Genomic DNA, 25335 nt, shown 5'->3' with positions numbered 1-25335 from the left:
TTTGAATGTTAAAATAGCTTTATGTTTATGTTTCAGCAAGTGAACATAATCATAGCTACTGTACTCATCAGTAAATGTAATGAAGTAAAATTAACTAAATCTATACATTATTCTTAAAGGGCTACATACAACAGTATGTATTAGTCCTAAAAGATCTTTAGATCTTTTACCTAAATAAGAGAATGAAGCATTTGTCATCTTTTCACATAAACATGACTCGCATACATCAAATGACTCAGAGTCAATTGATTTCAAAAGTCCATTAGATTTGAGTTTTGAAATGCATTGTTTGTTTATATGACCAATATGACAATGTCATAGATAGGTCTTATTCAAGTCTTGCTTGAAGACTTTGGCGATGTAGGTATACACAGAATTCTCATTTGGAATCACACTATGCATATCAATTTCAAAAATACCATCACGTGGATAGGTATTAAGATAAATATATTATCCTTAGAAACTGAAATACCTAAGTGTGTAAATGCGAGTTCAAAACTAGCATCTTTCAAACTATGTCGCTCGCAGTATTGAGAGCATAATGCTATTGTTCCAACAAAACAATAAGACCACTTAGAGAAGTAAGTTCAGAGGTACCAATAGCTTTAACAAAAGCTTGATCCCCCTTGCCTACTTGCAAATCCAGTGTGTCTTTCTTCAGACTATTAATTCTTCTCATTCCCTTCATATTGTTACAGGTGTGAAGGCCACAACCAGTTAACAAAGATCCATGAATCACTAGAAGAAGTATATAACTGTATATGGAATATACTTGATTTGCTAGTCTCACCAGCGTTGCCTTTTCTCAGCTCAGATTGGAAGATAGGACAACTTCCTTCTCCAATTGCCAACCTTTCCACAATGGAAACATTCGGCGTCTTTTGTTGGTCTTTTCTTCTTGGAAGGTGGAATATTTTTTCTAGCAAATGATTTTTCATTTTCCTTCCACAAAGTATTCGGCTTATTCTTTTTCACCCTTCAATCCTATTTCTTCCTGATCATCGAACAACATTAGATAATCATTATGCTGAGCAGCAGCAACTGCCACAACAGGAAGAAATGATATGGGTTCTAAACTTTATTCAACTTCCAATTATGCTTGAGAACAATTCTCAGGTTGCAGTGTCAGTCTAGGAAGTTTGAACATTGAGCTTATTCTTCTCCAACAAAGAAGGAATTGTGTTTTGGTTTATGTTTTGATTATTTGACATCTACAATAGATATAAGATTCAATTTAGTATTTTCGATATTGAGCTTTAATAAATTAACCACCCAAGTTTTTATAATATTTTTTTAAAAACAATTAATTTACAAAAGCCTAAGATCCACATAGAGGTTCCATAGCCACGTATGTTGATCAGCTAGCAGTTATGGAGTCTATTGGTAGGTAACGGGTACCAATTACATTACAAGTACAACTCTTAGATCTTTATGGGACCTAGAGATATATGTAGTCCAACAAACCACTATTATCTAATGGCATGTTTGTCCCATCATTGCCTCGAACTCAGGTCTCACCGTGAATACGATTAAGTCGTCCAATTTGGAAAAAGTGGAAATTCACGCTAGTCTTACTAGATCGAAAAATCCACCTCGTGGTTATAATTCATCCTAGTCTCACTAGATCAGAAAAATAATGAGGAGTGTTTGCAAGCTCATTGGATGGCATGACTTAAATTTGACGGGTATTTTGGAAAACGTTTGTGTCAACGAATAATGCATGCACACAAGATTCGCTACACTATTAGTTAAAAAATATTTTAACCAATTGTATATGTCGATTATGTTTGTGATCTAATTTGTTATTTAATTTATAGGATATAAAAATAACAAATACACAAACGTATATCGTTTTAAAACAGTTTTAAAAGATGTCGTCCATATATATTATTTGACTTTCAAAATCATTTAACTTTAAACTCGTTAGAGTTTAACTTTTAAAATTATCAATTTTAATCTTTGAAACCGTTTACGGTTTTATTTGATGTCTTCATCAAAAACATATATAACTTGAGTCTCAAAATTATTTAACTTTAAACTCGTTAGAGTTTAACCTTTTAAAATCATCAATTTTAATATTTGAAACTCGTTATCGGTTTTATTTAATGTTTTCATCAAAAACATTTAGCATATATATTCAAATCAACAATTATATATAAATGCAAAATTAAAACACAACTATATCATGCATCACACACACATAGCCTAGCCCAAAAATCCTATGCTTGATCCCATGAGCTGACATGGGATCAAGAGGTCAAACTAAGGGTAATATCGTAGCTCCCACTTAATTCAAGAATCAAGTAAAAACTTGACAAACGCCATCGTTGTCTACTTGACCTGTTCGCCACCTTCTATGTCAAACTCCGTGTTGTATCTTTATCTTTAATCTTCATCTTATTACATTTATTTAAAATTGAAAAATACAACTAATCTAATACTTTTACAATTTAGAATAAACTTAAATACAATACTATGAAAATGAAAAATAAATACAATACAACTTTGGCTTCAAAATGGTCTTTCTTATAAAAATAAATAATCAACATGACATAATATTGCCGTAATCAACAATCACAACAATCACATATAATCAAACACATAGGTCGGTGAAATATCCCGTTCATATTGATTATAAATGTTCCATATTAATTGATTTCGTCGCGAGGTTTTGACCTCTATATGAGACATTTTTCAAAGACTGCATTCATTTTTAAAACAACCATAACCTCTATTTTATCGATAAAGGTTTAAAAATCATTACGTAGATTATCAAATAATGATAATCTAAAATGTACCGATTACACACTACCATTACATAATGGTTTACAATAAAAATATATTACATCGAAATAAGTTTCTTGAATGCAGTTTTTACACAATATTATACAAGCATGGACTCCAAATCTTGTCCTTATTTTAGTATGCAACAGCGGAAGCTCTTAATAATCACCTGAGAATAAACATGCTTAAAACGTCAACAAAAAATGTTGGTGAGTTATAGGTTTAACCTATATATTATCAAATTGTAATAATAGACCACAAGATTTCATATTTTAATATACATCCCATACATAGAGATAAATGAAGGTTTTTCGTATGCCCAAGAGCCATATTAAATTAATGTGGCTAATATGTTATGATCTAAGTCGGGTCATACCCAATAACAAACTTACCTACACCTTATACGTATTTGATCTTAACGATTGGATCATTAAACAAATACGCGACACTTGGATTTTAGAAAATTGGGTTTCTAAAATCTTATCACTTGAGATAAATTATTTAGATAATTTATATATGATATGGATTTAGTTATTTATAGGTTTAAATAACTATATTGTGTTATGTTTTATAAATGGTTTATAAGAATATGAAAGTAACATAAACATATATATGGTTTTATACAGGTTTTATATAAATTGCAACATTTTATATAAAACACACTTGAGTGGCAGATTTGGGACTCCAAGAGAGTCCACCCATGCTCACTTTTGTTGCTTTCAACATAGCACAATTACAGATATGCATGTCCCTTGACCAAAGACTCACAACACATGCATACACATTCTCTCAAGTGAAAAATAAACTGCAAAATTCAGCTATTTCCTGCTACTACTGCCGTGGGGTTTTATGAAGCAAATAAGGGTTCTTAAGTTGATTTTTGCAAGTTCATATCAAGTGTAAATTAATAACTAACTAAAGGCTAGGGTGTTGGTGATAATTTTAGGGTATAACAACTTGAGGTTTCATAGTTTTGAGGCTTCATTCATCATCATCTCTTGACATAGCTGCTGTCCAAATTTCTTGGGTGCAAAAGGAGAGGGTTTCAAGCTCGGTTTTAAGGTGATTAAGAGTCTTAAATCCTAACTCAATTAAGGGCAGTGTTGAAGCACAAAAGCTTGGGTTTTACACACTTGTTCATCATCTTCATCATCACTCATTAACCTCCTAACTTGGAGAAGGTATAATCTCTAAACATCCTTTTAAATTGTAAGCATATTTCATAACATGATCCTGCTTGGGATTTAACTTTAAATGGTTAAAGTATAACAAGTCTAAAATTGGTAATTACATGCTTCCGCTTTAATTTAATTCTTAAATGGTTTTAAGATACATGAACTTATTAAATCCCAACAATGGTATCTAGAGCCGAAGTTGTTGAAATATGCTTCAAGATGTTTGTTTAAACCCACTATATTTGCAATCTATGAACATGCATGAAAGTAGATTTCAAATATAAAAGGGTTTGGGTGGGTTTGTGACTTTGGCCAATTTCTAAGGAGGTTCCAAAAGGGTTTGGAACTTGCAAATTGGTCATATTTGTTGTATGTTGTTGTTCACAATCAAGCCTTGGCCTTATGTTTGAATGCATGTGTGTTTGAATGATTTGTATTTATTCATTTGGTTTGTAATAAATATTTATTCAATTGGTTTGTAATAATATTATTTTGGTTATGTAATTTATTTTATATTTGGTATGTAAAATAGATTAGGTTGTATTTTCATTTTTTAGAAGAAATGTATTAGGATATATTTTTTTGTAAAAGATGAAGATGCAAGATGAAGACAAGGAAGATACAAGATTAAGTGGGAGATTTTTAAATCTCCTACTTTGTGTTATAACCCCTTAACCGGTGACATTTGTTTTCGGCTAAACAAATGTCTACCTAAATTGGCTTGATTGTGAACATATTTGTTTTTCATGCGTGGTTGTTTTGTATGATTGTGGATTGTATGTTTGTATGCTACAAGTTAATCACACAAGTTAACAACAAACTAAATTGACAATTTAATTGGTTAAATTAGACATTATTAACGACATGCATAACGACAATTTAATTGGTTAAATTAAAAGTGGCATAAGGATTTTGATAAACAGTTATTAAGAACATAAAAGGATCACATATATAAAATGGTTTATATCAAGTAATTGGCTTAATTACAAAGATATGAAAATGGTTTTTCATAAATATCATACACTAAATGCATGTTGGTGTATGGCATAAAAGTTTTCTTAAACTAGAAATAATGAAAACTTAAAATCCCTTATTAACAAGGCAAACAAGTTAAACGCCATCCTTTTGTATGACACTTAAAAATATTAGGGAACTCTTAATGGGATAAAGGTCACCTAACGGTTATGAGCAAACTAATATGATTAAGGTGAATTTCGCACACTTGTGGGATAAAGGTCACCTAACCACTTGTATGTTAAATTTACACGTTTACACAAGTAGGATGACTTGATTTGGGAATCATGAACTTAGGGTCACCGAAGCATGAGGAACAAATAGGCGTTGACGGGATAAATATGCCATGCAAAAGGATTGCATGATCCCATAACTTAGAAGTTGCAAAAGGATTGCAATTGTCAACTAATGACTACCTAGCTAAATCAAATGACGGGATAAAGGTCACCTAACCAAAATTTGGTTTACCGTTAGATTCTAAAATTTAATAAATATCAATTGGATTTAAAGGGTATTGATTGTTAAATTAAAATTGATACTTAAACAACTTTGTTAAATTTTGTAGATGGCCGCCAATAACAACAACATTCCAAACGCACCTATCAACTTTAACAACCTATCGTTGAGGTCAATCCTCGAAAAGGAAAAACTCAACCATACGAACTTCATGGATTGGTTTCGCAATCTAAGAATTGTCTTCAAACTAGAGGATAGGGCGTATATGTTGGAAGACCCCATTCTCGATCAACCGAACGAGGATGATACGGAAGGCATGGCTTATTGGGATAAGTATTGCACCGATTCGGTGCAAGTCTCTTGCCTTATGCTTGGGACTATGATACCCGAACTCCAAAAGGGCTTCGAGCATCATAGTGCATATGACATGATCACACAATTGAAGGAGATGTTCCTTCAACAAGCTCGTGTCGAGCGCTTCGAAACGGTTCGAGCGCTTCATGCATGTCGGATGGACGACTCCCAATCAGTTTCATCTTATGTCCTTAAGATGAAAAGCCTAATTGATTGAGAAAATTGTCTAAACTACAACGTGTCTAATGAATTAGCCACGGACCTTATCCTTAATTCCTTGTCAAAGAGGTTTGACACATTTTTAATGAATTACAATATGAATGGTTGGGATAAGAGCATTGGTGAATTACATGCCATGCTTAAGACGGCCAAGGCAAGCATGGGTAAAAGGGCTTCACCCATGTTTATGATCAATGAAGGCGGGTCCAAAAACAATAACACTTCTAAGCCAAAGGCGACTAAGAAGAAAGGACCCACCTACCAAGGCAAGGGCAAGGGAAAGGGGAAGATGGTTACCCCAACCAACAATAACAAGAAGCAAAAGGTTGCCGGAAAAGCTAACCCCAAAGAAGATCCGTGCTTTGGTTGCGGTGAGATGGGTCACTGGAAACGCAACTGCCCGATCTACCTTAAGGAGTTGAAAGAAAAGAGGGATGCAGGGCAAACCTCAAGTAATGTATATATGGTATACATTGAGCTTAGTATTACTTCTTCTAATACATGGGTATTAGACACAGGATGTGGAACTCATATTTGCAATTCTATGCAAGGGTTCAAAAGAAGTAAACAAGAAGCGGGAACATCAAGTCTCTTCATGGGAAATGGAGCTAAGGTGCAAGTAGTAGCTCAAGGAGACTTTATTTTGAAGCTTCCAAGTGGTTTGGAGCTTATTTTGAAAAATATTTTGTATGCACCCGATTTATCTCGAAACATTATTTCTGTATCCACTTTGAAACAATGTGGTTTTAATCTTAATTTTATTAATGATGATATCCATGTTTCTTTAGATAATGTATTCTATTTCAAGGCTTCGCCTTTGAATGGTATTTATGAATTGGTTCATGATGACACATCATACAATAGCTCAATGTTCCATGCAAACACCAAGAAACTCAAAAGGGATTTGAGTGATTCCTACTTATGGCATTGTCGCCTTGGTCAAATAAACAAGAATCGAATGCATACACTTTAAAAGAATGGAATTTTGAAATCAAATGAACTAGACTCGTTTGATGTATGTGAATCTTATTTACAAGGCAAAATGACTAAAGCACCTTTCAAAGGGACCTATGAAAGGGCTAAGGACTTATTGGGATTAATACATTTGGATGTATGTGGACCCTTTAAGCCCATGCTAGGAAAGGTGAAAGATACTTCGTCACTTTCATTGATGACTTTAGTCATTTCGGATATGTCTACTTGTTAAGACACAAGGATGAAACTTTTGAAGCATTCAAGGAATATCAAAACGAAGTACAAAATCAACAAAATAAGACAATCAAGGTACTTCGTACCGATAGAGGAGGTGAATACCTAAGCGATGCTTTCCAAGATCATCTTAAAAATTGTGGGATTATCTCGCAACTTACTCCTCCTGGAACACCCCAACTTAATGGAGTATCCGAAAGGAGGAACCGAACCGTAATGGATATGGTTCGATCTATGATGGCTAGAAGCTCGTTACCTCTATCATTTTGGGGTTATTGTCTATGCTCCGCGGCTTGTATTCTAAATATGTCCCCAACCAAGAAAGTGGAATGAACTCCTCAAGAGATATGGTTTGGAAAACCTCCATCTCTATCATACTTAAAGGTATGGGGATGTGAAGCGTATCCTAAGTGTTACGTCCCTAATAAGTTGAATGCTCGATCCATGAAGTGTATCTTCATAGGATATCCTAAGGATGATATGGGATACTATTTCTATGATCCAACCGAGCAAAATGTATTTGTTGCTCGAAAGGCTAAATTCCTTGAAACTAAGTTCCTAATGGAAGGAAATAGTGAGAGGAAGATAGATCTTGAAGAGGTTCAAGATCAAGTAGATGATACACAACTGGTTGACACTATCAATCAACATGAAAATGTTGAGAATGATCAAATGAATGATCAAAGTATACAAGACGTTCGCAAATCTGGTAGGATTAGTAATCCTCCTGAGAGATATGGGTTTCTCATGGATGGTTGCTATGTGGTTGATTTGGATGAACCAACAAACTACCAAGATGATTTATCAAGGATTGATAAAGATAAATGGCAGGAAGCCATGAACGCCGAGATGCAATCTATGTATGACAACCAAGTTTGGGAACTGGTTGCACAACCTACTGGCTCAAGGCTAGTTGATTGTAAATGGCTTTTCAAAATGAAAACCGACATACATGGAAACTTGGATACATATAAAGCTAGACTTGTAGCAAAAGGTTTCACTCAAACTCAAGGGGTTGACTATGATGAAACTTTTTCGCCTGTGGTAATGCTGAAGTCTATTAGGATATTACTTGCCATTGCTGCTCATTATGATTATGAAATATGGCAAATGGATGTCAAGACCGCTTTCCTAAATGGACACCTTGAGGAAGATGTCTATATGGTTCAGCCGCAAGGTTTTGTTGATCCGAAATATCCTAAAAAGGTATGCAAGTTAAAGAAGTCAATCTACGGATTGAAACAAGCATCTAGAATGTGGAATCATCGTTTTAACGAGGAAGCCAAGAAATTTGGCTTCATTAAAAATGGTGATGAAGTTTGTGTATACAAGAAAGCTAGTGGGAGCACTATCATGTTCCTTGTACTATATGTGGATGATATATTATTATTTGGAAATGATATCCCGGCAATGCAAGGTGTTAAAACTTGGCTAAGTAAATGCTTCTCCATTAAGGATCTTGGAGAAGAACAATACATTTTGGGGATTGGGATCTACAGGGATAGATCCAAGAAACTGATAGGTTTGAATCAAAGTGCATACATTGAAAAGGTCTCGAAAATGTTCAAGATGGAGAACTCTAAGAATGGTTTGGCACCTATTCAAAGAGGAATGCTTCTCAGTTCATCTCAGTTCCCTACCACGAAATATGAACAAGAGAGAATGAAGAAAGTCCCGTACGCATCTGCTATTGGGTCAATCATGTATGAAATGATATGCACTAGATCGGATGTGTCATGCGCTCTTAGCTTGACAAGTAGATACCAGAATAACCCAGGAAACAGTCATTGGATTGCGGTTAAAAGTATATTGAAATACCTTAGGAGGACTAAGGATATGTTTCTAATATATGGGTCTGGTGAGGAGGAACTCGCTGTAAAAGGTTACGTGGACACAAGTTTCCAAACTGATCGAGATGATTCTCGATCACAGTCCGGTTATGTCTTCACGTTAAATGGAGGTGCGATCTCTTGGAAGAGTTCAAAACAGGATGTTGTTGCATTATCCACTACAGATTCGAAGTACATTGCCGCCTCATTGGCAGCTCAGGAAGCTGCATGGATGAAGAAATTCATCGACGACTTAGGAGAAGTCCCTTCCATTCAGGACCCTCTTGAGATCTTTTGTGACAACGAGGGTGTGATTGCTCAAATCAAGGAACCTCTTGCTCACCAAAAGACCCGTCACATTGAGTGGAGATTCAACTACATAAGGGATGAAGTTGAAAAGGGAAAGATATGTATTCGCAAAGTTCACACAGATCTTAATATAGCGGATCCTCTCACGAAGCTCTTACATGGATCAAAACATGCAGGACATGTTTGTGCATTAGGGCTTTCGATATTCTAGTGATTGGTCATGATCTGTTTTAAGTATTGTAACGGAACGAAATTGTTCAAACTCATTAATATAATTATGGTATTAATTTATTTTGAGTCAAGTTCCTATTTTGCATATTTTATCTATGAATAAGAAATTATTCTAAATTCCGTAGTCGATCACATTTGTGGGAACAAGTGTGAGGTTTAGGCTATTATGAACTTAGATTGGTATACATTCACGGGATGAATGTGGGGCAAGGTTGCAACCAAGGTTCATAGATATTTGTGGGATACAAATATTGGAAGACCCACCCTCAAGAATTACTAAATGGAGCCTTTGTGGTTGATCACATGTAATCTTGAGTAAAGGCGAATATCATTGTATCCTCTGACCTGAGATACATATTAGGTTCGGATATTTCCCAAGTATTGTGCCTTGATTCTTTCCTTCGCTATTCTGACATATGGTAGTTCATAAGGAAGAGCTCCGGTATAATGCAAGGTATATATTTAGGACGTATGTAGTCAAGATGGAATTTGTCCCTCTTATTCGTTGAGAGTCAGATGTTTAAGGCCTGATAAAGTTAAATCTAGAAGAGAGTGATCACTCTGTGTCTCTTGGATTTAACATGACATCTAGGACGAAAGGAAATAATGAAAGATTCACCTATTTATATTCGAGATGGGAACTCGAAAGGGATGATGTTATTGAATGGCACAAAGTCATAACATATTGGGGGTGATGGATGGTCGTTAGGTGGTAACCGTCACTTGCATTAATTTCTTATGTTTCTCGTGCAAGTGGGAGATTGAAGGTTTTTCGTATGCCCAAGAGACATATTAAATTAATGTGGCTAATATGTTATGATCCAAGTCGGGTCATACCCAATAACAAACTTACCTACACCTTATACGTATTTGATCTTAACGATTGGATCATTAAACAAATACGTGACACTTGGATTTTAGAAAATCGGGTTTCTAAAATCTTATCACTTGAGATAAATTATTTGGATAATTTATATATGATATGAATTTAGTTATTTATAGGTTTAAATAACTATATTGTGTTATGTTTTATAAATGGTTTATAAGAATATGAAAGTAACATAAATATATATATGGTTTTATACAAGTTTTATATAAATTGCAACATTTTATATAAAACACACTTGAGTGGCAGATTTGGGACTCCAAGAGAGTCCACCCATGCTCACTTTTGTTGCTTTCAACAAAGCACAATTACAGATATGCATGTCCCTTGACCAAAGACTCACAACACATGCATACACATTCTCTCAAGTGAAAAATAAACTGCAAAATTCAGCTATTTTCTGCTGCTACTGTCGTGGGGTTTTGTAAACCAAAGAAGGGTTCTTAAGTTGATTTTGCAAGTTCATATCAAGTGTAAATTAAATCCTAACTAAAGGCTAGGTTGTTGGTGATAAGTTTAGTGTATAACAACTTGAGGTTTCCTAGTTTTGAGGCTTCATTCATCATCATCTCTTGACATAGCTGCTGTCTAAATTTCTTGAGTACAAAAGGAGAGGGTTTCAAGCTCGGTTTTAAGGTGATTAAGAGTCTTAAATCCTAACTCAATTAAGGGTGGTGTTGGAGCACAAAAGTTTGGGTTTTACACACTTGTTCATCATCTTCATCATCACTCATTAACCTCCTAACTTGGAGAAGGTATAATCTCTAAACATCCTTTTAAATTGTAAGCATATTTCATAACCTGATCCTACTTGGGATTTAACTTTAAATGGTTAAAGTATAACAAGTCTAAAATTGGTAATTACATGCTTCTGCTTTAATTTAATTCTTAAATGGTTTTAAGATACATGAACTTATTAAATCCCAACAATAAAAATCATTCATATGGTGAACACCTGGTAACCGACATTAACAAGATGCATATAAGAATATCCCCTATCATTCCGGGATATCCATCGGACATGATAAAAAAACGAATTCGAAGTACTAAAGCATCCGGTACTTTGGATGGAGTTTGTTAGGCCCAACAGATCTATCTTTAGGATTCGCGTCAATTAGTAGATCGGTTTACTAATTCTTAGGTTACCAAGCAAAAAGGGGCATATTCAGCTTCGATCATTCACCCATATAATGTAGTTTCAATTACTTGTGTCTATTTCGTAAAACATTTATAAAACTGCATGTATTCTCATCCCAAAAATATTATATTTTAAAAGTGGGACTATAACTCACTTTTAAATATTTTTCCTTCGTCGGAAATAAGACTTGGCCACTGATCAATTCACGAACCTATAACAATATGTACATATATATCAAAGTATGATTGAAATATATTCACAATATTTTTTATTACGTTTTAACGATTTAAGTTTATTAAGTCAGCTGTCCTCGTTAGTAACCTACACTAGTTGTACACAATTAAATGTACATAAATAAATCAATATATATTATCTTGAATCAATCCACGACCCAGTGTATACACGTCTCAGGCTAGATCACAACTCAAAGTATATATATATTTTTGGAATCAACCTCAACCCTGTATAGTTAACTCGAGCATTACTGCATATAGAGTGCCTATGGTTGTTCCAAATAATATATATACATGGGTCGATATGATATGTCAAAACATTATATACGTGTCTATGGTATCCCAATATTACATAATATATATTTAAATACAATATAAGTTAGCTAGGATATGATTAATATAGATTTGTTACCAATTTTCACGTTGCTAGAACAAACAAAATTATCCAATCTTGTTTTACCCATAATTTCTACGTTTTAAATATGTTTTGAGTGATTCAAGTTGCTATGATTTTATATTGAATTTAAGTTTATGAATCTAAATAGAAAAGTATAGGTTACAAGTCAATATTATAAGAGGTAGTCATTTCAGTCGAAAGAACGACGTCTTGATGACCATTTTGAAAAACATACTTTCACTTTGAGTTTAATCATGATTTTTGGATATAGTTTCATGTTCATAAGAAAAATCATTTTCCCAGAAGAACAACTTTTAAATCAAAGTTCATCATAGTTTTTAATTAACTAACCCAAAATAGCCCGCGGTGTTACTACGACGGCGTATGTCCGGTTTTACGGTGTTTTTCGTGTTTCCAGGTTTTAAATCATTAAGTTAGCATATCATATAGATATAGAATATGTGTTTAGTTGATTTTAAAAGTCAAGTTAGAAGGATTAATTTTTTTTGCGAACAAGTTTAGAATTAACTAAACTATGTTCTAGTGATTACAAGTTTAAACATTCGAATATGATAGCTTTATATGTATGAATCGAATGATGTTATGAACATCATTAATACCTCAAGTTTTATGGATAAACCTACTGTAAATGATAAAAATAGATCTAGCTTCAAAGGATCCTTGGATGGCTTGAAAGTTCTTGAAGGAGAATCATGACACGAAAACAAGTTCAAGTAAGATCATCACTTGAAATAAGATTGTTATAGTTATAGAAATTGAATTAAAGTTTGAATATGAGTATTAACTTGTATTAGAAAAATATCTTACTGTAAATAAGAAAGATTTCTTGAGGTTGTATGATCACTTGAAATGGATTTGCAAGATTGAAAGTAAGCTAACAAACTTGGAAGTGTTGTTGGTGTGTTCTTGAGTAGTTGTTTTGTAACTTGGTTTAAGTATGGATTTATGAACTAAATTGAGCTAGATTTTGTTGAAGATGATGAAGAACACTTAGAACAATGGAAGAACACTTGAGAGAGATTAATTTGATTCAAGAAAATTGCAAAGTGAATGTGTTTGTGAGTACCATACTCTACGTGAACTTGTAGTCTCCATATAGGCTCCATCAATTTGTAATTTTGTGTGATATTTCATGCTAGTTGCCAAATGGTTAGTTCCACATGTTTGTTGACTAAATGAGGGCTGCTAAGAGCTGAATTATTATGTGTATATACCAATAGTACATATGTCTAGAAGCTGGGTATTGTACGAGTATGAATATGGGTGTATATGAGTAGAATTGTTGATGAAAATGAATGAGGATGTAATTGTAAGTATTTTTGTTAAGTATGTGACGACCCGGGAATTTCCGACCAAATTTAAACTTAATCTTTATATAATTTCGACAAGATAAGCAAATTTGTAATGTTGAGTCACGAAAATTTTGAACTGTTTCATGGATTCATTTAACCTCTGACCGAACCCGAAGATTCACAAACAATTAATTGTAACTTGATATGTGGATATATATATATATATATATATATATATATATATATATATATATATATAATTGGAAACATAATTTTAAATATTGTATGATGTTGTTATTAAAATTCATTTATGTAAAGTAAAATAAAAATAGGATATTATAATGTTTATTATTTAAAAAGTATCTATATATTTTAAATAAATTGTATTGAATATATATATATATAGTTTCGAATTTATTTGGAAAATGATAGTAACACCCAATTATCATTTGATTGATATTAAGCAAGTTAAATTCAAACTTATGTAATTTTAAAATAAAAGGTGATCCGAAAATTTGTTATATAAGTTATAGGCTTATTAAAAGTATATTTAGGATCTAATTATTTAATTTTAACACTTTTTATATTTTTACCCATAAAGGAAAGGGACAGTTGATGTAATTTTTATTTATTAAATTAATGACTTAATTTATTACCATAATGACTAAAATAAATAAAGATAGTTAATTTAAAAAATTGAAAATTTTCTGTGAACTTTTATCCGACACTGATTATCGACGGATTACGAAATTTAGTCCGTAATTAGTGACGGCTAGTTAATAACACGTTTTCTTAATTTTAAATATTATTATAACTATTATTATATTATTTTTATTAAATTATTGTTCTAAGTTTGTTAAACGTTAATTAGGGAAACTGAATTACAAGAACATATATTTTACTATTACGAATACTGTGGCAAATTGATTGATTGAATTACTGTTTTTGTTTTCCAACCTCTCCACTATCTATAGTTATATAGATATGTGTAACACATACATACAGAGATAGATATTAGAACTCCTTTCTTCCTTCCCCTTATTCTAACATCACCCTCATCATCTTACAACCACCAAAATTGCAATGTTTCTGTTTTATGATCGAGAGTCAAGAACAGCCCATCCTTAAACCATTATCACAAAATACCATTGAACCCACTTCATCAACTCATCTTCTTGTTTCATTCTTCTCGACAATCAACCCCCACCATGACAACCGTCACCTCCAAACATCACTTGAAATCGTTAACCGTAAATCGCCTTCATCATATTTCTTTGCTACCAATCGGTTCACCACTACCACCTGACCATGATTCGCCATTCCCCTTTCTCTCTTCTCTCTCTCCTCTCCTTTTGTTTTGGACCGTGAACCATCACACACTCAAACCACCACCGGGCACCATCGAACCACCCTTGTAATCACCATCGACTAAACTTAATGTTTCTGTTTGTTTACAACTGCTACAATCAACCAAACGCAAACAAGAAACCTGCTACGCTGTTATTGCAATTTATTTAATACCGTTTCTGTTTTAATCATAAGTTGAACTCCACCACCACCTACATGTTTACTATTCACTGCTGCAGTCTGGTTTCTTGACAAACCTAATACCACCACGAAGATCACCTCTCTCTCATCTTCTCACCTCTCGTTCTCTTCTCCTAATCTGCGCCTACTCGAAAATTCCCCAATGAAAAGTAAACCTGAAGTAAACCCATTACCGCTACTAGTAATCTTCTATTCAACTCAGGTTTATTTTTTTTCTTCTATTTCCTTTTCTGTTAAAAATGATGAGAGATGATAAAACTTGGGGTGATTGCAAGTTTCTTATAATTTTTTTTTGTTTACAGTAATGGCCGACAACCCTCAAAACTAATGAAACCCACTTGAATATAAAAACAAAATGAAGAAAATGAATTGGGTGCATTTGTTTGTTGGTTGTATTATAATCAAACACGTACGTGACTAAATCAGTTTGGTAATCGAATTACTGGATCATTTCTAGTGGGCCGTAAGAAGTGAACTAACTATGATTGGGTTGTTTGTAAAAGGCTAAGCCCAATAAGATGATTAATGGACTCCTTAAATATTTAATAGGGCTGCTACATGAAATCCTGTCTTCATTTGTTCCTGTCGATCCACAATAATATTATAGATGAGACCGTTAATTATGATGACAACATGGCGAGGAAGAAATGAAGAAAATGAACATGATAATAGAGTCTGTGATGATTAAATTATGATTATGATTAGGATTGGGAGGATGAAAAAAATACATAAAACGATATACTATATATATTGATGATGGATGTTAAGTCAAAAACTGTAAGAAGAAAAGAAATCATGTTTAGATGATGGTGATAGTAATTAGGAAGATAGGTGATGATTCTGATCGAATAGATTTAGAAGAAAAAGAAGAAAACAGAATAATTGGGTTAAATAGATTTAATCTGGGAATTTAATAAGAAAACAGTTGGTGGTTCAATGGTTGGAAGTGTTTGTGTTAAGTGAGAGGTTACGGGTTCGATCTCGGGCTGAGGCAGTTTATATTTTTGGAGCTTTTCTTTAAAGGTGGTTTTACTAATATTTATTTTTATTATTATTTTTATTATTATTATTATTATTATTATTATTATTATTATTATTATTATTATTATTATTATTATTATTATTATTAATATTAATATTAATATTAATATTATTATTATTATTACTATTACTATTACTATTATTATTACTATTATTATTATTATTACTATTATTAACACTAATTACTATCAAGTATTATTAATAAGTATTATTAGTATTAAGAGTTATTATTAAAATTATAATTTCTATTGTAAAAATAATAAAATTTTTTTTATCATTATTGTTAAAATTATCATTTTTACTAAAACTATATTTTTATTAAAAATAACATTATTAATAAAGTTATCATTTTATTATTATTTGAATTGACATTTATTGTTATCATTGTTATTATCATTATAAAGAGATTACAACTTTTTATTTATTAGTATTAATATTATTTTACCAAATAACAATTAATACATAACACTATATTTAAAACATATAACATATAATATATTAAAATAACAAGTATATTACTAATAATATAAATTTGTTCGATTACGATTATATGTCTTAATAGATTTACAAATGATATAGGTTCGTAAATCCGAGACCAACCCTACACTTGTTCAATGACGTCATATGTATTTTTACTACAAAATACAGTTAGGTGAGTTCATTTGATTCCCTTTTACTCTTTACATTTTTTAGACTGAGAATACATGCGCTACTTTTACAACTGCTTTATTAAATGCTTTTGAAATACATTTTGAACTGCGAATACATGAAATGCTTTTATAAATGTTTGACGAGATAGACACAAGCAAAACATTCCTCGAATGAATTATGTGGACGTGATAATTGCCACCATTAAATTATGTGGACGTGATAATTGCCACAATTGATATGAATATTTTTCCCCTGATTATTATTGCTTGGTAACCTAAGAATTAGGGAACATCACTAATTTTGAGAATCAGTGCACGCCTAATTGACGCGAATTCTAAAGGTAGCTACTGAGTTTAACACCCCCACCCAGAATGTTCACTAGACGGAAGGGCTAGTGGGCGTGGTGTTTAGTACTTCGAAGTTTATATGATTATTATACAGACGAGATGTTCTATTTTGGGGATATTATTATGCGCATTATATGTTAAGGTCGGTTACCAAGCCAAGCTATGAAAGAAATAAAAAGTGAATGTTATGTATCGAGAGAATGATTTTATACACAGGTTATGTGTATGTTATTTTTGTGCACAAGATATGTGTACGGTTACTAAGATTTATGAAAGATGATTTCGTACACGAGAAAGGTGTACTGTATTTAAAAGATATCGCATGTACATTACAGGTGGGTATATGATACGGGCCCATTTGTACCATGCAACATTTAAATCTTGTGGTCTATCAAAATGATGAATTTTATTGTTTACGATAAACTTATGAACTCACCAACCTTTTGGTTGACACTTGAAAGCATGTTTATTCTCAGGTATGAAAGAAATCTTCCGCTGTGCATTTGCTCATTTTAGAGATATTACTTGGAGTCATTCATGACATATTTCAAAAGACGTTGCATTCGAGTCATTGAGTTCATCAAGATTATTATCAAGTCATTCATAGTTGGATATATTAGGAAATGGTATGTATACCGTAAACTTTTGATGTAATGAAAGTTTGTCTTTTAAAAACGAATGCAATGTTTGTAAAATATATCATATAGAGGTCAAGTACCTCGCGATGTAACCAAATGTAATATATTCGTCCGGATGGATTAGGACGGGTCCTTTCAGTTGGTATCAGAGCGGTGGTTGTAGCGAACCAGGTCTTACATTAGTGTGTCTAACTAGTAGTTGTTAGGATGCATTAGTGAGTCTGGACTTCGGCCTAGTAGTTGTTAGGTTATATTAATAAGTCTGGACTTGAACCTGGTCTGCATGTCAAAAGTTTTTGCTTCCCACCATTTGTCGAAAAATATCTACATATCATTGTTAGTCTCGACGCATCTTATTGCAATTATTGCATAGATGGTGTACAGACAAATTCATATCCCATCACATTAAACCTTGTCTGACAAGTTTCCTTAATTTCCTCCATAATCTACGGGATCTTCAGTACTATCTTTAGGTATTCTATTTAATTAGAATATCATTCGATATCCGAAAATCATTTCATATCGAAAACCCTTTATCTAACCGTACAAGATGGAACACACCACTAGTTCAAGTCCCTCGGATTCCGATATGGATTTTCACCTAAGCTCCAAAAGCAGTGTCACCAGAATGAATCAACCAATTCATCTGATGGGTTCGTAGTCGACTTAACCGATGGAGACGAGAAGAAGGCGATCCTTTCCACCAACCAACTTCTCCTCTTGGTGAAGAACCTGATGCACTTATCGACGAACCTATCCGAAACACCATTTTCACACACCATTTTCACACTCATTTCCAGAGTATCTCGCCATGATTATATTCTATCTAAAATTCTAAATCTTATTCATCCACTCGTCCGAACCGACAATCATCCCGGTATAATAGAATAAGTCAACGAGATTCACGCCCGAGTTGTAGCCTTGGAAAATATAGTGCAAACCCTACCAGGGTCAGCCACAACACCGGCAACACCAATACTACCAATAACATAAGCCTCAACATCACACGCCTCAACATCGCAATCTATACCTTAAACACAATCTTCGTTCTACATCTTGTTCTACATCGGTTATCTTCGTTCTTCATGATGATTATGTAATCTCTAATATTTCAGAGATTATGTATTCTAGTTCTAACGGTAAATCAAATGAGTTAATATTATATCTACTCATTAAATCCATGATTACATCTGAAGAATATATATGTAAGTATATTTTCATAAAGATTGTAATTAAAAATTCTTTTGTACTAATTGTTAATGGTGAAAATATTTTAACGGGTAGGTAATACCCGAGGAATATTTAGATTTCACATTAATAAGTTACACTGTACATTCTTTCAATTCCGATTCAACAGTCATTTACTATTCTACCTACATACACAGATATACAAATCCGTTCACCGCAGAGTAACTATTTTCATCCAATTTCATATTTGAATTTTGATTTATCAGAATCCAACAAGTGGCATAATGAAGAAAACATTGGACAAAATAAAATTTGTTAGAAACAAACAAATTAACGATGAGAAATTTTGTTAAGAATCCACGCTAACTGTTCCTAGCTAACTATTCCTAGCTAACTGTTAATTCCGTATTACCTTTTATTTATCGCAATTTATTTATCGCATTTTATTTATCACAATTTTAATTCTCGCAATTTTATTTATCGTCATTTAATTTCTGTTATTTATTTTACCCACTTTAAATATCGGGACACGTATACAAGGTTTTGACATATCATATCGACGCATCTATATATATTATTTGGAAAAACCATAGACACTCTATATGCAGTAATGCTGGAGTTAGCTATACAGGGTTGAGGTTGATTCTACAATAATATATATAGTTTGAGTTGTGATCGAGTCTGAGACATGTACTGTAGTGACCTGAACTTTTCCATGTTTATATATATATTAAATGAAATTGTTATTTACATGATTAAGTGTTTCCAACATGTTAAGCAATCAAACTTGTTAAGACTTGATTAATTGAAATAGGTTTCATATAGAAAATTGACCACCCAAGTTGACCGGTGATTCACGAACGTTAAAACTTGTAAAAACTATATGATGACATATATATGGATATATGTATAGTTAACATGATATTATGATAAGTACACATATCATTAAGTATATTAACAATGAACTACATATGTAAAAGCAAGACTACTAACTTAATGATTTTGAAACGAGACATATATGTAACGATTATTGTTGTAACGACATTTAATGTATATATATCATATTAAGAGATATTCATACATCATTTTATCATGATAATATAATAATTTAAAATCTCATTTGATATTATAAACATTGGGTTAAAAACATTTAACAAGATCGTTAACCTAAAGGTTTCAAAACAACACTTACATGTAACGACTAACGATGACTTAACGACTCAGTTAAAATGTATATACATGCAGTGTTTTAATATGTATTCATACACTTTTGAAAGACTTCAAGACACTTATCAAAATACTTCTACTTAACAAAAATTCTTACAATTACATCCTCGTTCAGTTTCATCAACAATTCTACTCGTATGCACTCGTATTCGTACTCGTACAATACACAGCTTTTAGATGTATGTATGATAATGCTAAAAACGAACATATATTTCATAGCATTATTCCTCAAGAAAGACAAGCTTTTAGTTGCAATTGTTCTATTTACAAGTGATATTCGTTTAAATAATAAAAGGTGAAGACAAAAGACAGATTCGACGAATTGAAGACGCAAACGACCAAAAAGCTCAAAAGAACAAAAGACAATCAAAGAGGTTCCAATTATTGATAAGAAACGTCTCGAAATTACAAGAGTACAAGATTCAAAACGCAAAGTACAAAATATAAAATTGTACGCAAGGACGTTCGAAAATCCGGAACCGGGACCAGAGTCAACTCTCAACGCTCGACGCAACGGACTAAAAATTACAAGTTAACTATGTATATAAATATAATATAATATATAATTAATTATATATATATTATATTTATAAATAAAAATCGTCGGCAGAGAAAGACTCCAAAGATGTGAGTTGTAATTTCATTCTCCGCGACTCGCGGAGTTTGAAGGCAAAAATGCCGCGAGTCGCGGAGCCCCAAAAGTCGAATTTTCCTATAAAAGCAACCGAATTCTGATCGCAAATCATCATCTTTTTCTTCTTCTTCTCATACGTAAAATATATATATATATTTATAATTTATATTTTAATTTTAATTATAATTCTAATAATAAGGGTATGTTAGCGAATATTGTAAGGGTGTAAGTCGAAATTCTGTCCGTGTAACGCTACGCTATTTTTAATCATTGTAAGTTATGTTCAACCTTTTTACATTAATGTCTCGTAGCTAAGTTATTATTATGCTTATTTAAAATGAAGTAATCATGATGTTGGGCTAATTACTAAAATTGGGTAATTAGGCTTTGTACCATAATTGGGGTTTGGACAAAAGAACGACACTTGTGGAAATTAGACTATGGGCTATTAATGGGCTTTATATTTGTTTAACTAAATGATAGTTTGTTAATGTTAATATAAAGATTTACAATTGGGCGTCCCTATAAATTACCATATACACTCGATCGGACACGATGGGCGGGGTATTTATATGTACGAATAATCGTTCATTTAACCGGACACGGGAATGGATTAATAGCCACTAGAATAATTAAAACAGGGGTGAAAATTATGTACAAGGACACTTGGTATAATTGATAACAAAATATTAAAACCTTGGGTTACACTCAGTCGACATCCTGGTGTAATTATTAAACAAAGTATTAAAATCTTGTTACAGTTTAAGTCCCCAATTAGTTGGAATATTTAACTTCGGGTATAAGGATAATTTGACGAGGACACTCGCACTTTATATTTATGACTGATGGACTGTTATGGACAAAAACCAGACGGACATATTAAATAATCCAGGACAAAGGACAATTAACCCATGGGCATAAAACTAAAATCAACACGTCAAACATCATGATTACGGAAGTTTAAATAAGCATAATTCTTTTATTTCATATTTAATTTCCTTTATTTTATATTTAATTGCACTTCTAATTATCGCATTTTTATTGTTATTGTATTTAATTGCACTTTTAACTATCGTACTTTTTAATTATCGCAAGTTTATTTTATCGCACTTTTATTATTCGAAATTTCATTATCGTTATTTACTTTATGCTTAATTTTTAATATTTTACATTTGGTTTTACCTGCGACTAAAGTTTTAAAATAGACAAACCGGTCATTAAACGGTAAAAACCCCCCTTTATAGTAATAATATTACTTATATATATGTTTGTATTTTTATATAGCGTTGAGCTTTGTTTAAAAAAGATTTCCTGTGGAACGAACCGGACTTACTAAAAACTACACTACTGTACGATTAGGTACACTGCCTATAAGTGTTGTAGCAAGGTTTAAGTATATCCGTTCTCTAAATAAATAAATATCTTGTGTAAAAATGTATCGTATTTAATAGTATTTCCTGCAAAAAAATTAATAAGTATCTTATATACCCCTCTCGACACATCAAGTATTTTTGGCGCCGCTGCCGGGGAACTCTCTTAAAAGCCGGAAGCGCAACACTAATATAAAAAAAAAAAAAAAAATTTAGTTAACTTTTATTAAAATTCGTTTTTGTAAAAATACGTTTTAATTATTCGAAAATATAAACAGAAAAACAAAAATTTATGTATTTTTAGGAGTTTGATAAATATAAGTTTTATTTTGTAAAAATATGAGTTTTATTTAATTTATTTTATAAATATATTTTATAAATATAAAAAACCAAAAAAAAGAAAAAAAAATATATATATATAAATCTATTTTTTTTATTGTTATAAAGTATTTTATTTTTATCTTAGTTATTAAAGATAAGTTTTATTTAGATTACATAAATATTTTAATAAGATAATATAAACAGAAAATATAAAAACAGAAAACAGAAAAAAAAAAAAAAAACGTCGAGTTTTAAACTGTTCCAGGGTTGAATTTTGAAACCCCGCGACTCGCGGGGTTTGTTGTTTGAAATACCGCGACTCGCGGAGTAATTCTGACACCGACAGAAACCCTACTGCAATTAATCACGGAGTAATTATTAATTAATTATTATTATAAACCCTAATTATTATTATTATTATAATTAGTTTTAGTTTAATTTAAGTTTTATTTAATTTATATTTTAGTTTATTAAGTTTAATTAAATTGTAAAATTAATAGTTTAATAAAATAAATAATATAAAAATAATATTTTTATAAAAATTGTACTTTTTACAACTTTTTGTATATTTTTATATTTTGTCCCTTTTCAATCGTTTTAACGTAATATTTGTATTTTTCGCTCATATTTAATTTTAAACTTAGTTTTTGCTATAGTTATTTTTACTCCTAGATTTTTAGGCTTTGCCGTAGAATTCCTTAAGTGCTTTTTCTTTAGACTAAGATTTAGGTACTTTAGAATTTTGCGACGCCTTTTTAAGATTTAGTTTCTTTTTAAGTTATTTTCATTTGGGATTTAGTTTTCCTGTAAGCTTTAATATTTTTAGACACCTTTTACTATGTATCAATTATCATTCCAATTAGTAATCTCAATTTGCGATTATAATTTTAAGTTAGTTGTAGTAATAAGGTTAGGTTAGTCAAGTATTTTTAAGTTTTTATAAGTTTCTTTTATTTTTCCGTCACCTTTTATTTTTCAACCATTTTTCTTTTTCGACCTTTTTCGACGAACTCTTTTTCTTTCTTATTTCTCGCTATTCTAGTTTTTAGGACATAGATTTTTATTCTACTTCTTATCTAAATTTCTTAAAATTACGAAAATTTATTTTAAGTGGTTAAATTAATAGACATCAGAATTTTCTGGTTCGTAGTAATAGTTGGATTTGTACGTGTACCGGGTTATTGGAGCCAAACAGTCCTCAATTATATTGAGACCAAACGAATCCTGCCCCTCTGCTGCATCTTTTGGCTATTCGAAACGTGGGCAAAATCAGAAAAGTCTATTGGTTGGATAACTTATTATAATTTTTCTTTCCTTTTAAAAACTAATAGGATATTCAGTGAATGCACCGAGCAAGACGTTCACCACCTTTTGTACGTTCACCACCTGTAACTAGATCAAGACATTTAGCAAATATAACCGCCGTTGATTTTTCTTTAGAATCGTCATCCAGTAGACCAAGTACTTCAGTTCAAATTTCCGATAATCCATTTTTTGAACCCGACCTCACAATTGAGAATCCGGAAAATATTCAGGAACGGTTCGTAGATCCTGAACCATTAAACTTTCCTCCGGAGCCACCAATTATTCAAACAGAGATTGTTGAGGAACGAACCATTAAATCAGAATCATCTAGTGATACCGATTCAACAAATTCAATTATGGAGAATCTGGAACCTTTAAGTATGGAAGACCGAATGAGAGCTAAACACACTGGCCAAGGTCACTCAATTACTCATCCAGACATTAATGCGCCAGATTATGAAATCAAAGGACAAATTCTACACATGGTGACTAATCAATGCCAATTTAGTGGTGCGTCGAAGGAAGATCCAAATGAACATCTACGTACCTTTAATAGGATCTGCACACTATTTAAAATCCGAGAAGTGGAGGATGAACAGATATATCTCATGTTATTTCCCTGGACTTTAAAGGGAGAAGCCAAAGATTGGTTGGAATAGTTACCTGAAGGGGCGATTGATACATGGGACGTTTTAGTTGACAAATTTCTTAAACAATTCTTTCCTGCATCTAAAGCCGTAAGACTTCAAGCAGAAATTGTTACGTTTACACAGAAACCAAATGAAACTCTATATGAGGCGTGGACTAGATATGGAAAGTTATTAAGAGGATGTCCGCAACATGGTTTAGACACCTGTCAAATAGTACAAATATTCTACCAAGGATGCGACATCACTACAAGAAAAGACATAGATATAGCAGCTGGTGGTTCTATTATGAAGAAAACCGAAACTGATGCTTACAAAATTATTGATAATACTGCTTCCCACTCACATGAGTGGCACCAAGAAAAAGACATCGTTAGATCATCTAAAGCAGCTAGAGCCGATTCTAGCCATGACTTAGATTCCATTTTCGCAAAGATAGATGCTGTGGAGAGACGAATGGAAAAGATGACTAAAGATATTCACTCAATACGAATTAGTTGTGAGCAGTGTGGAGGACCACATTTGACAAAAGATTGTCTCAGTATTGAATTAACAATGGAACAAAGAGAGAATATTTCATACATAAACCAAAGGCCTGGAAATAATTATCAGAATAATTATCAACCGCCAAGACCGATTTACAATCAAAACCAGAATTATAACAGAAATATTCCATACAACAACCAACAAGGTCCTAGCAATCAACAAGTATCCAATAATACTTATAATCAGCAAAGACCTAATTTTCAAAACAAACCACCACAACAAACCGATGATAAAAAGCCGAATTTAGAAGATATGATGACGAAGCTAGTTGAAACTCAAACGCAGTTTTTCACATCTCAGAAACAAACCAATGAACAAAATGCTC

This window comes from Rutidosis leptorrhynchoides, chromosome 5 (assembly GCF_046630445.1).
Source record: "Rutidosis leptorrhynchoides isolate AG116_Rl617_1_P2 chromosome 5, CSIRO_AGI_Rlap_v1, whole genome shotgun sequence".
NCBI classification, from domain to species: domain Eukaryota; kingdom Viridiplantae; phylum Streptophyta; class Magnoliopsida; order Asterales; family Asteraceae; genus Rutidosis; species Rutidosis leptorrhynchoides.
The sequence above is the reverse complement of the archived record's forward strand: the minus strand, read 5'-3'. Positions refer to the sequence as shown.